This window comes from Astatotilapia calliptera, chromosome 23 (genome assembly GCF_900246225.1).
Source record: "Astatotilapia calliptera chromosome 23, fAstCal1.2, whole genome shotgun sequence".
NCBI classification, from domain to species: domain Eukaryota; kingdom Metazoa; phylum Chordata; class Actinopteri; order Cichliformes; family Cichlidae; genus Astatotilapia; species Astatotilapia calliptera.
The window spans coordinates 25,489,090-25,504,573 of NC_039323.1; the positions used below are offsets into that span (position 1 = coordinate 25,489,090).

The window sequence follows — 15,484 nt, forward strand, 5'->3', positions numbered from 1 at the left end:
AAATTGAACCGTTTATCTGACATAAACATGTCTGTTGAATGATTATAAATGAAAATATTGATTTGCAACCTGTTTTAAGCAAGTTTATTCAGCTAGCTCTGTTTATTCTCTAAAGGACGTTTTCTGTTTCAGTCACTAACTCAGTACACTGCTCAAAAATCTGCCAGTAAAAGCTGCTTCTTTCTCTTACTGATAGCAAACTGTTCTCCTGTGCGGCTGTCATACGCCCCTCGAGCAGCGCTCAGTGCTGTACTGTAAGTCTGAGAGGGTCTGAAAGGCCTCTGGGAGCAGGCAGGCGGATCAAACGACCTCCCCAGTATCCGACCAGATGTCCTTACTGGGACGGGTTCAGATGGTCCCAGCGAGCAGCGAGGGAAAGGTCAGAGTCACACAGTGGGTTAAACTGGACCCATCATGAAACTGGCCCCGGCTGCAGGCTTGTGCAGCACCGCCCCGCTCATCGGCAGGGATTATTTCAATTAAGGCTCACGCTGGCTGAACGCGGGATTACAACAGGGTTTAGAGTGGCAGGACACATCTGAACACAGCACATGGTCAGCCAGTCAGCCGCTCCCAGGGATTACATGGCTGAAATATGACAGACAGGCAGCCATAATTAGCACGAGTATGGGCAAAATGAGAAGTGGCTGTAAATAAATGGGCAATTCTATGAAGAAAAGAAAAGTAAATACAAATACTGTGTGGCTCAGAGGCTTTTTTAAATAACTTAGTTACATTTTTAGAATTCCTTATTGTAATAAAGAGTAGTTTTAAAAATGAGGCATTAAAATAAAAATATATTAAAAAAAAGTTTTTGCAGCAATATTTAAATGTAGGCTTTTCAGCCTCGTTACTTTTATTATAAGTACTTGAATTTATTCGTGATTGGTTTTTCAGGTTAATTTCAAGTAAATAACACTACTACTATTTTGGCACTCCCACATGCTATAAATACACATTTGCCCTGTAATCTACATCAACATGCTGACCTATATATAGCCATATATAGTTTATTGTTGGTCTCTTCTTGTACTGGTCTTAGGTTAAACATTACCAGTGTCACGATAATAAAGGTTTACTTTTTTTTTCTTTACATCTTGGCACATCAAACAAACTCAAATTTAATTCATAACTGCTGTAATAGCATATTATATAAATTTAACTATCTGTTTAATAAAAATAAAAAATGACTGAGTATGATCTCTGACCTGAAATATCCCGTATTTCCAGCTCTTCCTACTGTATTTGATTTTGACAATAAAAACCCAGACTCATTGTTTTGTATATAAACTCTTTGTCACTCAGTCTAGCTAAAGTTTGACTACATGTTACTTTTTTCCCTGAGTTAAATAAACACTTTAGAACAATTTAAGACCATTTAATAAGTAAATAACTGCTGATTTAGTACACTAAATCAGAGTCAAAGGCTATAAATATGGCTTACCTGTTGAGCTACAACAATTAGCTTATAGCACGAGCACTTTATCAGTTATATTATTGTCAGTTTTGATTTAGCTACTTAGTAGCAGTAGCATTCATTCAGCTTATGAAAAATGTAGATTCAGTAAGCAGGATAAATATGTTTCCAAATTATGTTTGGCTAGCAGAGAGTCAAAGACTGTGAAGATCTGTTAGTCTAGGAGTTAAGACATTCACACATATGCTATGATCATTATAGCAAGATAATAATTTAACAACTTTTAAGGCCAGATGTGTAGTTACTGCTTTTTTACTATAGTATATTTTTGTGTTTAGGGTGAACCTCTGGTGTAGAAAAAGAGCTTGTCCAAAAAACATATTCAAAGTACACTATGATATTAAGTCACATCTAACCTCCCAATGGCTGATATGTATTTGAAAAGAATGTCTCTAGGTAAATCAATAAACATATAAATATTATCAGAGGAATATCCTGTCACTCAGTGTGCATTATATCTTCAAATGTGTATAACCAGATAAGGAAGGGGTGCTCTCAGAGGGATAATTACACCACCATTTCTTCTTCTTTGCTATTCATAGACATGCTGCCTCTGTTATTGGCAGAGAAGGTAAAGAGCGATATCACATGCTGAGTGGAGAACCTGTTTCAGATCAGTCATTGATGTTTAGCGGCAGCCGCAGGATCAGGAAAGGTAAAACCAGGCAATGAGCGACTATTAGCCTCTGCCCCCCTCTGCTGAATGCATGGGGTGATTTGGACATGAATTGCCGCCTAACCTGCCTTTAGCATTCACGACAGCCACCGACAACTCCTGTCTGGCATTTCACCTGCGGACGGTCTGGACTGATTGAAATGCCGGTGCACACGCGGCAAAGACTCACCTAATTGGCCCCGGAGTCGGCCCTAATTCCTGATTCTCAGGAAGGTCCACATTTCAAAGCAGCACCCAGATCAATTAATGGACCGGTAATGTGTCTCATTTTCATACAAGGCGAGAGTCTTAGGTTGGGAAAAATCAGATATTGGCTACCTTCAACTGAGCAAGGCAGGCATCAGTTCAAGTTATGTGGAGGAGAATTCGATATGATCCTCAACTGTTCAGAGCAAAAGGGATTTTTTTCTGTCTAGTTCAGATATTATTTTTGACCCGTAACATTTTTTTAACTCTTAATGATTGAGATCTTTCATCTGTAGCACTTCAAGAAGTCTTTGGTTGAGAATAAAGGGAAAGTTTTGAGGCAAGCTTCAGTGTTTTACTGGATGAGTGTTTTTCATGGCCAGTATTTTGGCTTTAGCGACATGTAGTAATTTGAATTGGCCCACAACATACAAATGTTATTCCTTGATGTTAACACTATAATACTGATATGTACAAGTTAGCATTAACTTGTACATAACTTGTACATAATGCTAACTTGTACATATCCTAATCTGTGTAAATTGTCACTAATAAGCTAAAATTAGCTCTTTAGCAGGGAATTTATATATGTTAGTATCCAACAAATACACAACATTCACATAAGCCTAATCTCATAAAATTGCTGCTAACAAATTACCATTAGTTTAAAATATATGTAATTTACTGCTCAAAGCTAATGCTAGCATTTGCATAATCTGTGGTAACTGTTGCTAACAAGCTATTAGCCTAAAACTTGCATAATTTACAGCTTTATTCTAACGCCTGAGTACTAACTACAGTCAAAATTGACCAAATCTGTGTAAACTGCTGCTAGCAAGCTAGTTTTAGAGTGTGTGTAATTTACTGCTTGATGCTAGCACTGGAGTACTAACGGACATGCATTAGTCAGAATTAGCATAATGTGCTGCTAACAACCAATATTGTGGTTTATTGGTATACGAAGAGGCTATAGCAAACTAAAACATCAAAAGACTCCAAGCTGTTCACTTTTTAACCAACATTTAAAAGCATGGTCATGTCTTACCAATACAGAGGCTAGACCATTTTAAACATTGTTGTAAGCACATTTGTTTGGTGTTTTATTGTTATTTGTCTTTTTTTCTATTGTTAAATGTAGAGTTTGTTTGCAATATATTATTTCTGTCACCCAGTTAAGACATGACTTTCAAATGGCTGGCCATTTGTAATGCTAGCCTTGTAAATGACTATGGACTATAGAGTGGCTTGGTTATCCTTGCGAATGGAGACATCAAGCATCATAAAAAAGCATACTGAACGAAGTATTCAGTGCAAGTGAATGATTTATCCCTTAACAGATATCTTGCATGAGCATTTGTATAATCTTTCCTTGATTTACTGGAGGTTATTTTTCTTTTCCCCACTCGTCCTCCATGATGGGGGCAGATTTGTGAGAAAATCCCTGCACCAAAAAAAAAGAAAAATCCAAACTGTCAGAGACTCGCTAACAGCGTTTCTCTGCACTGGCTCTGACAGCTGTAACCGCGCAGCACTTGAAGGTAGAGCAAGGTACAACTGTGCTATTTTCTCAACAGCAGACTGCTTGAAATATGAATGAGCAGCCAGTCTATACATCATGCTAGCTGACATGTCATATTAAAATTTATGAACAACTTCATCAGAAAGCCCTTTCTGCCACACAGATCTACCCTGACACTGGAGTTACATGGCTGGTTGGAGAGACGGATAAATAGGTGTGTGTATGTGCGCGTTAATGGCTGAGGGTAAAATTCTGTGAGCTGGAAGCTTGTAATTTGTACTTTAATTCAGGGAATTCACAGCCTGATTAAATCTTATTTAATCCTCTGCATACTGACATATGTAGGCCTGTATGCTCCAAAAACCCCAAGAAAAACATGTAACATGTATTGTCGGGTTGAAGCTGAGTATGTGTATCTACCTGTGAAGCATGAAAGTGTTTAAATAAATCATGTATCAAGAGAAAAAAAGAGAACGTTTAATTCAAAATTGATGCTTCCTGAGCTAACAACTAATAACAGTACCAATAAGAATGACCAAACTCAACAGGAAGCATGTCAACAACTAGTTAATGATTCAAAGTGACAGCAAAAGTGTGTGTTACGTGTGTGTGTGTGTCTGCCACCAACAACCCCTCTTCAGTCTTTGGGTTATGAAATAATACCTGTCATCTGCCGACTGCTGAACCCTGAAAAGAGGGCAGTTTTTCCAGGTCAGCCTGCCATCTGTCAGCGCAGCCCCTCTCCTGTTTTTGCACATTAGCACCTGATTGGTTGGAACCAAGTCAGAGTGGGCAGGTCCACCAGGGTAACAGTCGTGGACAAAGACAACATGGACACGTGCGCACAGTGTGCACGCCTACAAGCGTATGGGACACAAAAATTACCACGTGAGCGAATTAACTTGACCTAACTTTTAATTATCCGCCACAGCGTTAACATAAAGTTTTTGCCGTTGCTTTGGGGTCACTGGTTCAAAATAAAGAGAATAAGTAGGTTTGTGTCTTATAAATCCTGTATTATCTGAGAAAAATGTTCAAGCTTTTATCAGTAAATCATGTGTCAAGACATATAAGATGATATATAAAACATGTGCTATTGGAAGGTTTATGGGGCTCTTCTTGATTTCATCTCTTTAGCAGCACACATGTGTAAAAGTGGAAATTATGTGACATTTTGGAAGTAGTTTTAGCAGCTAGTGGAACCAAGGGGTAAGGAGGGTTGGGTAATAAGAAGGCAGAGCCAAGTCATAATTTATTTAAAGAACTCATTATAAAATATTGTGCAAAATTAGCTCAAAACATTGCAAAATTTACTAAAGTTATTAGCAGAATGTGAAGAAATTACTGCTGCGACCTCATGTTAAAAAGTGTGTGTTGTGTTGAAGCGATGTCATCTTTCATTAGGGCCAGGCTGTACTTTCATGTAATACCAGTTTGTACCACAAGACGGTGTAGTGAGTCAGTTTGATCTGCTTTTAACCAGGGGCCCGTTCTTCGTACCTCGCTAAGTAGGTTAGCCGGATTAGATTGTTGACGATTTCGCGTGATCCTGGATCAGTCGGTTCCCCGAAGCTCATCCGGGACTTGCTGTCATAGCAACAGAGCCGTAAGCGTAAACCTGCTCGGGAGCAGGTTTACTTTATGTAAACAGGATTAGATCGCGGCCACGCAGGTATGTCCGCTTCATTTATACGAAAGCAACAGCGATATTCCACCACTGTTTCACCATAAATAAATATTATCAATGTAACTAAAGACAATGCAGCACCTGATCCATTTATTGATTTCACACAGATACATACAGGTCATTTCCTAAAAAAGGGAAATGTACTATTAACATTCTATTACATGTATGTGATTATTACAGATGTAATTCATATTTCAGAGTAGCAATTGTAAATTACTTCGTGTAATCAAGATGAGAGACCACGGCTATAAAAGCGAAGGTGGATTTGGGAAGTCTGTCGCAGCCATGTCCTGTCCGTATACGCGACCAACCCATTGCGGAAGGTGCAAGATTGATAAGGAGAGTCCTCAGAATTCAGCGTATATTGTGGGATAGACAGGATCCTTTAGCTCAGCGCGACAGTGTGCTCATAGAGAGATATCGATTTTCCCGTGAGGGTATTATTTACTTAACCAACTTGTTGACGAGGGGGTGCAGGACCACCACCTGTCTTTTTTTCCTCTGCCCTTTTCTTGGTTGCTGTTATGAACAAACTAACAGAGTATTACAGGCCAGTATTACCTTGCCAAGAGACGCAAAGCAATCTAAGAGATAAATATTACCATTCTGTAGAATACTCCTGTATTCCACTTTTACTTGTTCCCATGTTCTTGTGGGTCCTGTTGTGGCTCTAATGTGAAAGGGGATATAATATAACATATTATAATATAATATAATGCCATATGATATTGGACAATATAGTGTCATATGATAGATCTACCCTACCGCCTACTGGTGTTGGCCAGAGGGGCCGATGGCGCGATATGGCAGCCTGGCTACAACCGTAGCTGCCTCCACCAGTGTGTGAATGTGGGAGTGAATGAATAGTGGTATCGTAAAGCGCTTTGGGTGCCTTGGAAAGCGCTATATAAATCCAATCCATTATTATTATTATTATTAAATTACCTACGAGTTTGATTTGTCAGCAACTTTCTGCCAGCCCTCTCTCCTTGCTTTTGCAGCCTTTGCAGTGTTCTCTTGCGTTTTAATTAAACTCTGAAACTCCTGAAATCCCTCACTCAAGAGTTCTTGCTCTGCTGCCGGAAAATACCGAGCACGCCCCTTCGACATTTTCGCCGACCAATCAGCGGGTTGCCGATCAATGTTTCTACTATCGATGCGTAGCCCCTTTTACGACGCCCAGTGATGTCACATTCCTGCGTCCAGCTGTACTAATCGTCAACAGCAGGTGTGTTCGGGGAACCGGATTAGCGCGCTCACGGTTAGCGCGATGATTTGATCTTGGATGTGTCATTTGATCTTGGATGTAGTAAGCGACGTACGAAGAACGGGCCCCTGAAATGGTGCTACTGTCTATGGGAGCTTCTTTACGGCTCTGATTTATTCATTTATTTGTTTGTTTGTTTTTCTGCCATACACAAGTCAGAATTTTGGGTTACCTCAAAATTTTGTTTGACTTTTGAGAAAATAAGGCCAAAAAATGTTGGTTTTTGTCACGGTTCGCGAGGCGAGCCATATGGAATTATTAAAGGACCCAAGATGCTGCACAACTGAGGTGAGGAAGCTTTATTGATGGAGCGTGCTCAAACAACAAAGGCGAGGATGGCAAAAAACAGGAACGAGTAAAACCTAAACTGGGAAAACTAAGCATAGAAAACAAACCTGAAACCTAGAGACACACACAGAGATGCAGGGATACACGGCATGACAACAGAAGGAGATACGCAGATGAACCAGCAATGCACGCGCGAAAACACAGGGTTTAAATACACAGAGGGCAATCAGGGAATGGTAAACAGGAGGGAGACACGTCTGGGAGTAATTGGACATAACGAGACAAGGGGAAGCGAAACTAGAAACACTAACGAGAGACGCAGACCTGCAAAATTAAACAGGAACTCACACATGCAAAGACACAGAGTAAGGAACACGGACTTTACACAGAGGAAAACACAGACAGAAATGGCTCAACATTAAACTGAGGAAGAACAGAACCAAAATATATCACAATAGAAAACACAAAACACTGGGTGAAAGACCCAGGATCATGACAGTTTTGTTGTTGTTTTGTTTTGTCTCAGTGTTTCGTGGGTCAAAAGGGATACTTCTTGTTCTTTCTTTTCACAATAAAATTCCAAATATATTCTGTTTTGGCACAAAAACATTCTATATGGCTAATTTTGTGATACACGAACCAACGGTTTATTAAAATAACTAAGATAAAAAATATCATTTTTATTTAATGTTATTTTGTTGGTACTGCAAAAGTTACACCAATCATATTTTTTATTAGTCTGTATCTCTGAAGAGACACTAATTAACAATAAAAAGTGTAGCTTTAATCCAACCTGATGGCAACCAAATCAAGGTTAGCACCACTTATATTTATATTTTAATTGACTGTGGTAAAGCAATTCCCCCACTGGGATTAATAATAGTTACAAGGTACGTAATATATATCAGCAACATTTTTCCAGCTCCACCTCGGGGGTCCCAGGTCGGAAAAGATGTACAGTCCCTCTTCAGCAGAAAACCAAATGAGCGCTGTGGTGTCGATACATCAGCAATCAGCTTGCAGTTTGTCCCTCCAAGTTACGTGATCTGAAAATAAACTCGCACTTCTACTATCAGAACCAAATGTGTGTAAAAAATACACGAGGGTTCAAATCCCATCCTCGTCAAAGGCTCCTTCCACTCATGTCAGTGCACTTTGATCAGAGTTTGTGGCTGAGTTCAGCAACCACCAGTTGCCACGGGGTCAGTAACCATTCTGCTGATGTGTTTTTGCTGTCTACTTAGCAAGGGTAAAATGAAGCCAAAGCCATGTATGCAGAATCAGAAATGTCACAGTTTAAGATTTAAGCTCATTTGGACTCTTTAATCTTCATCTGTGAAACAGAAACTTGTAAAAGGAAGTTTATGCTACTTACAAAACACACATAAGCTTGTATGTTTGGGCCGTGCTGTTGATGATTGTCCTACAGAGTTCCATTCCATTCGCTTCCGCTTATCCTTTTCAGGGTCGCGGGGGGCGCTGGAGCCTATCCCAGCTGTCATAGGGCGAGAGGCGGGGTACACCCTGGACAGGTTCCTACAGAGTTATCAAAGCGTATTTTTGAGGTCTGGTTAGAGGTGTTTGGTTCTCACAGCAGGTTAGTGGTGCGTGGTTTTTGAGAAATACAGACCTGTGGACTTCTTCTTTTCCTCACTTTACTGTAAAGTTTTCATGTGACTTAAATATGTCAGGGTTAGCAGGTCTTGGGTCCTTCAGTCGAGGCATCTTCTGATTGACAGGTGCAGGCACACCTTCATCTACGATAGAAGCAGCATGCACAGATTATTATTTTCTCACGTCTAAAAAAAACAGAAGCTTTATCCATTTCCTGCCTTCTCTCCCTTCCTCCCCCCTTTCCCTTCGCTAGTTCAGCTGTCTGGTCAATGGGACCGGGGCAAGGAGCCAAGCATGTACAGCCAAACCTTCCCCCCCTTCCCTCTCCATCCTCTCCCATCCAGACGGCCTCCTGTTCAGCTGTGACGCTCGCCGCAGGTTCCAGCCAGGTCAGATGTTCAACACAGGCGACAACATGTTCACTCCTCACCGCTGTTTTGCCGCGCCTGCCTGTTAATGCCGCCGGCCCGGCGGTACGAGCTCGGGAAAGGTACAATAAAGGGAATGATTTCGGTATAACAGCCCCAAATCCATTCCACAGGAGCTCAAACTAATGAAGTCCTGCTAATTAAACAGTCATTCAGCGGAGATTTTAAAGACTTCCAGTGTAGCTGCAGTCGGTCATGATGAAAATGTGTGGCTATGCATTGCATGTTTGAACATTTGTAACAGCTTTTTTTAAAAAAAATAATAGTGCATTAAATGTCTGTTTTACCAATTTTTCTTTTCCTTTCACTTGTTGAATTTGTAATTCCTGCTCACACAATGTCACAATCTCAACTGTATATATTGCAAATGTGCATGTGTTCACTGGGAATCTAAACCTTCTGTATGATTTTGCCAGGATATTTGTGCCTGGGGAGCAATTTTTGAGGCCCTATAATCATGCACACCCACCTTAAATGACACCAAACGCACCGCCCAGCTAGTAAAAAGAAAGTGGGAAAACATGCTGGAAGGGTGCTGGCCAAGGTTTCTCCTTCCTTCGCAGCACATGTTGTCTGTCTCTCAAGCGCCGTGGTGGCCTGTGCTCTCTAGTCAAAGGTGCGGCTATGCTAGCCGCCCAGGTGCAGAGCAGATAGGGTTGCAGCGCATAAACGGCTAATTCCAGCACGGCTGTGGGAACGCCAGCTGCCCCCGTATTTCTCAAAATCTGAAATTGTTTTGGATTCACGCGCCAACAGAAGGACTCGACATGCAAGAGTGAAAGCAGCTCGTTTCCTGTGTCTTCCCACGTCAATAAAATAACTGCTCGGTACCGTGGCAAAACCCAACTTCTGTTCTCCAGCCTCCTCACCCCTCCTCCTCCTCCTCCCCTCCCTGCGTTTGATAGATGATACCGAATGTATTTGAGGCTTTACCACAGCAGAAGGACTCGAGCAGAAACTATGCATATGTTTGACCATTAAAGCCTCTCACAATATTGACTGTACTTCACCAGGAAAGTCAAATGTTCTCGCTACATCTCTGCTTCGATGTATGCAACCTTTAAACCCTCCACACACTTGTTTCTGCAAATGAGCGCGCTCGCCGCTCGAGCCGTAACGAGCTGCGCTTTTCCGAACAGTCCAGGCAACCTTTAAACCTTTCCAAACTTGTCTTTGTTCTGCTTCTGCAGATCCTGCTTTTAGAGCTCATTTCCAAAACATGGTGGTGCTTTGAGAAACCCAAATCATCATTAGGTTTATCAGACACAGCGGATCAGGGTTAAAGAGCTCTTTTGTTTTTTTTGTTTTTTTAAGTTGTGGAGGAAAAAAATAGTCTAAATGAATACAGTTTGTATTGTAGTATTAGCTTGCAAAAAATATGAGAAAAAAACTGCATTTTAAAAAAATGAACAAGCGGTGTTTTTCCATATTTTGTTATATTGACCTTTTATTAATAAAACATTCAGTTTGAACATATTATCTTCTTACATTTATTTTATTATTTAACACCAACAATCTTCTTTGTTATATTAATATTTTATTAATTTTACTAATTAATTATGACATTTCAGAATTTATTTTCATATATTAAAAATTATCAAAAAAAAAGAAAACAAAGAAAAACAAAATAAATTACAGTTTCAACAACTATGTAACAAGTATTACAGGACACATTGTATTAAAACAGTATATTTATAAATATGTAATATTGTAAACTGTATTTATACAATAGAGCCCCTGTATTTATATAGTGAATCTTCTTTGATGTTTACAATGTATCTCTTTAAATTTACACAACGTATCTCGTTGTATTCATACAAATTATACTCTTGTATTTATACACTGTATAAATACAGTGTATATTACACAACATTATTTTTTAATGAACCCCATTTGTTGTTGTTTAATCCCAGCAGATCACACAGAAGTGCAGCTAACTCAGCAGCACAACAGATCGGTCAACACTCTACGCTGTCAACGACACCGTGTGGCAGCAGGAACACAAGCCGACTGTTGTCGTTTGTGTCTGCGGCAGCTTGTGAATTTTTGGTGGGCAGATGTTTTTTTTGTCGCGCGGCCGTCAACCTGCGAGACAAGATGAAAAGGTTCAGACGCCGCCCGACCTGCAGAGGCGGGGACAAAAGGCTGCGGGGAGAGACGGCTTGAACCAACCGGCCTTCGGGAAGATTTAAGCTATAGACGGATGGATGTGGACTGAGATCAGCAGAATGGCATCTGCTTTACACACCCACACAGACATTACACACACGCACGCAGCTGAGATATTAGCATTCAGAGCAGAGCTGCAACCGAGCAGCTTTCTGTGTGTTTGTTCTGTTTTTAGCAGCTAAAGCACTTAAATTCTCCTTAACCTTTTCAACTTCTTTGACCCTTCAATAGATCCATTACTGCAGTCTTAAACTGTGCAGCAAATCTCATACTTGAAAACCTTTATCTGCTGTTTTCATAAAATTAGGCTGTTCCTAATCTCACCAAACAGTGGCTGAAAACAAAACTCTGGATTGGATTTGAACCTTAGTTCGAAGTCCGCCACCTTAAGCAGACTATCTTAGTCCTTTTGAACAGGAAGCACTTCTACATGTGGTAAATTTGTTCATGGAAAAAGAATCATATAATATAATAAAATACTGTATCTTACTACTGTGAGGTTACGGTACCTTAGGCCTTGGGCACATAGGCCTGGTCAGCGGTTCCCCAGCAACCACAGGTTGCTAAGAAGAAACACGTATTCCCCAAAAAGTTTGCCGTCAGTAGGTAAAGCTGGTTGCTGAGTTTGCTAGCAGACTGCCTCGGTCACCCACTGATGTTGAGTTCCAGCTTTGATACAAACATTCACTAACTTCTTGGCAAGTTATAGGGAAACTGTAAAAAATGTGACAATAATCAGAGGTGGAGACGGCGTGCCTTCAAAGTAAAAGTTTGAATCAAGCAGCTAACAAGTGTTCGCAGACAAGCCAGTGGCTTCTGTGCAAACTGTGTGTGATTGCTGCAATCCCCTTGGTATGTAGGCCTGTGTAAGTGTGGCCCAGACTGGCAGTTTTAAGATATTTTAGTACTATAAGCTCCTGCAATGGAACATAACTTTAACAGCTGATTTGAGGATCTGCTGAACAGTTGGGGAATTGAAGACATTAAAGTATAAATTTGTGAGATCGAGGGCACTTCTAGAGGTAAGTTGAGTCAGCGGTGTTCACATCTGACTGTTCTACATCTACACATAGAGGGGGGGGAGCACTTCAGGTGATAATTGCCCTTCCTTCCTCAACGTATAAATGAACTCTTCACTCCTGCATTTTCTTTCCCACCAATTAGAGATGTCTGTGGTGGCAGAGCACCACATTGCACTCTTGGACCTTCGTCAACAGGGGGATGAGGCGATTCTGTGCTCGTGTGAAACGGTGCTGGCAGTATCTGCTGCTCGCATTCATTCCCATATAAACTCTTCTTCTTTTTTCTTTTTTTTGCGGTTTCCTCCCCCAGCGATGCAGACAGCACAATGGTCTCACTGAGCGGTGACGATTAACACATAAAAGCGACACGGGGAATCTCGCTGCTAGATACTAGCGCACATGAGAGGGCAAAGCATTCATAGCATGCCAAGAAGTTCAGTGGGAGCCCCTTCTATCTGATTGGTGATCTTTTGTTTTGGCGTTGCCCTCGATTCGGGGGAACGTGCCCAATCAGATTATGGAGAGGGAGGCAGAGCGAGACGACAATCGCCGTTTTCTATTTACTCTGTCTATCTCCAAACGGCTTCACTTAAGGCGGCCACAGATAAGTCAAAGCGTCTCCATCCTGGTGCTTCAACGACCTCCTCCCCTACTTCCCTCAGACACTGAGGCTGGATTAAACTCAAACTTGAGCACAAGCAGACGATCATGTTTTAACCCCAAACTCCTCCAAGCTGACAGGTAATCACAGGAAGCTGCTTAGTAAAGAACAAAAAATGAAGGCTCAGTGATTGAATCAACAAAATAAGAGCACATTTTGCGGGGGCTGGGATTGTGCACAAGCTGCTGCTTTTATTTTGGAGGAAGCTCACTCATATAAATGCGTCTTTCAGTTCGTATTTGCTACTTTAGCACTTAAAAAATGTGTGATTTTAGATAAAAACAGCCCTACGGAGGCAATTTAGCAGGTAACATGCTGGAGATTAAGTCTGTGAAGTCGCCAGGGTGAAAGAAAGTCGAATTAATGTGAGTTATGAACGGAAAATTCAACGAAAGAGAGATTTCTGCAAAACTTTACTTCAATAAAATTCACTTTGCATCCTTTTTTATTTCTTGTTAAATGTTGAAAAGAACAAACTCTTGGATGTGGGGGCATGATCTTCTTTCTTGAGGATTTATAACACACTGATTCAATCTTGTTTGTTTGTTTTTTTTACTCAAACTAAATACAACCAGAGTCTACAGGGACCAAAATAATAAATTTAAACCACAAACCATCCTAAGACTGGTACTGAATCCTGGTGTGAGATCAAGTCAGAGATCTGTAAAACTGAGCTAACCCTCAGTAATTTATTTGACCTCGGGGGCAGCATACAAAAAACCATCTACACTGGTTATAATGCAACTATAATGTCATGATTAGAGGTAAATATTAAAGCTTTATTTTCCCTTTAAAACTTGATATTTCCTTGATTTTACACGACTGAACTCCTAAACACAATCTGCTGCTAATTGGTGAATTCTTGAAATGTATGTTATTTAATTTGTTTTTCACATAATTGATTTCTAATTATGAGCTCGACCTAAACCCAGCAGCAAAATATCAATAAACGCTGTTTTCTCTGTTTTCTGGAATTTTCCATATCAGCAGCAGTCGTGGCAACCTCCCCGTCCTGACCCCGTCTCCCGTCAACGTTTCAATCCAAGTCTCAGCCCTGGCGTAAGCCCGACATCAGGTAGGTAGGCTAGTTTAAAAAAAAAAAAAAAACCGGGGAGAGCAAACACGCTGCAATCTCGCGTGTAAAAAAAACATAAATGACTTTGCATAAACACAGGCAGACATATGAGTGCATACTCTACATATGTATGTTAATGGTGATATAATGTGTGCGTATTATGCATGCAGATGACTCATAATCCGATATGTTAATAAATTTGTGTCACTGATTTGAATATTAAATTATGTTTTTAAATATATATGTGCAATTAGATGTAGCTTTTATGGATTATGTGCTTATAGTTTTGAATACGATGCGTTTTTGTACCTAAAAGTACATTTAAAAAATAATAACTTGGAAATAAATATAGATGTTTTTTCATGGTAGATTTGCAGGTTTTGTAAATTAAGCATTGCGTTTGATGTGTGAACTCAAAGCTTATAAAGTGTTAATCATTTATTTCTGATTAAAGACGACAGCAGTGGTTTTTCCTTGCTTTACATGGAGTTGTGCTTGTTTTGCTTTGTTTGACAGGTGGGTGTATAGTCCAAAGGTCTGAATGTGTATTTCCTGCATGTTTCCAGTGATGTTTTAGTCATTTTAGCTCATTGATTAGGTGTTTAAAGCCTCTGCTGATGAGTTAATGCACAATTAAGTTAAAGAGTGACAAAAACGGGCTAAATGGTTCAAATCTGAGAAGACAATCCAGGTAGAAATACTCAGCACTTCCTTCAAAATATTTTAAGGTTGTATAAAGTAAAATATAATCTGTGTAGAAGCACTGATTATCCCTGCACAACTGAACAGGCAAAACTGACACAAAGTACCTGCTTTAATCTGACATTTTACAAAACTTTTGATGCTTTTTATTACTTTATTACTTTTTATTTTTATTACTACTAAGGTCACAGCTCCCCTTCAAAAATAAATAAAAGCTCAAATATTCCACCACTGAAGGGTTTTGTGGTAATTAAAGCTGCTTCCTCTCCTGCACTGCTTTGTATTTTGATGGTCTAACTGTACAATTTTTTGGTGGAAATTCAGCTCAGAGCAGACTTGGCTGTCAGGAAGAGTCTGTGTGTGTGTGTGTGTGTGTGTGTGTGTGTGTGTGTGTGTGTGTGTGTGTGTGTGTGTGTGTGTGTGTGGAGAGGGGGGGGGCAGCTACCTCAAGTTGGATTTATGAGGCAAAGCCCCCTGGTTGACACTGCCACTGCTGGGAGGAGATCCAGACCGTACAGACTGACCGGCACGAGTGCAAAGAGGCAGCGTTTGGGTTTCTCACACCTGACACGTCAGAAGCGAGTTCCTTTGTTTCCCCAGAGGCAGCATTCATGCATCATATAACCCCATATTGCACTCGTATGCACCTCTAATGAGTGCGCATAAAAGAAAATACGAGAAAAAATAACAATTAGTTGTTGTTTTATGGCTGC

The 15,484-nt window shown here is 40.3% G+C and overlaps 1 long non-coding RNA gene across 1 annotated transcript; it reads right to left on the reverse strand.

Annotated features, from left to right (window-relative positions):
- Positions 1–8,606: 8,606 nt before the first annotated feature.
- On the reverse strand, positions 8,607–9,998 carry LOC113016521 (uncharacterized). Its single transcript, XR_003271256.1, has 3 exons — positions 9,612–9,998; positions 8,731–8,857; positions 8,607–8,636 (listed from the first exon to the last, which is right to left on the reverse strand). It is a non-coding gene; the product is annotated as an uncharacterized LOC113016521 (long non-coding RNA).
- Between the last annotated feature and the right edge of the window lie 5,486 nt (positions 9,999–15,484).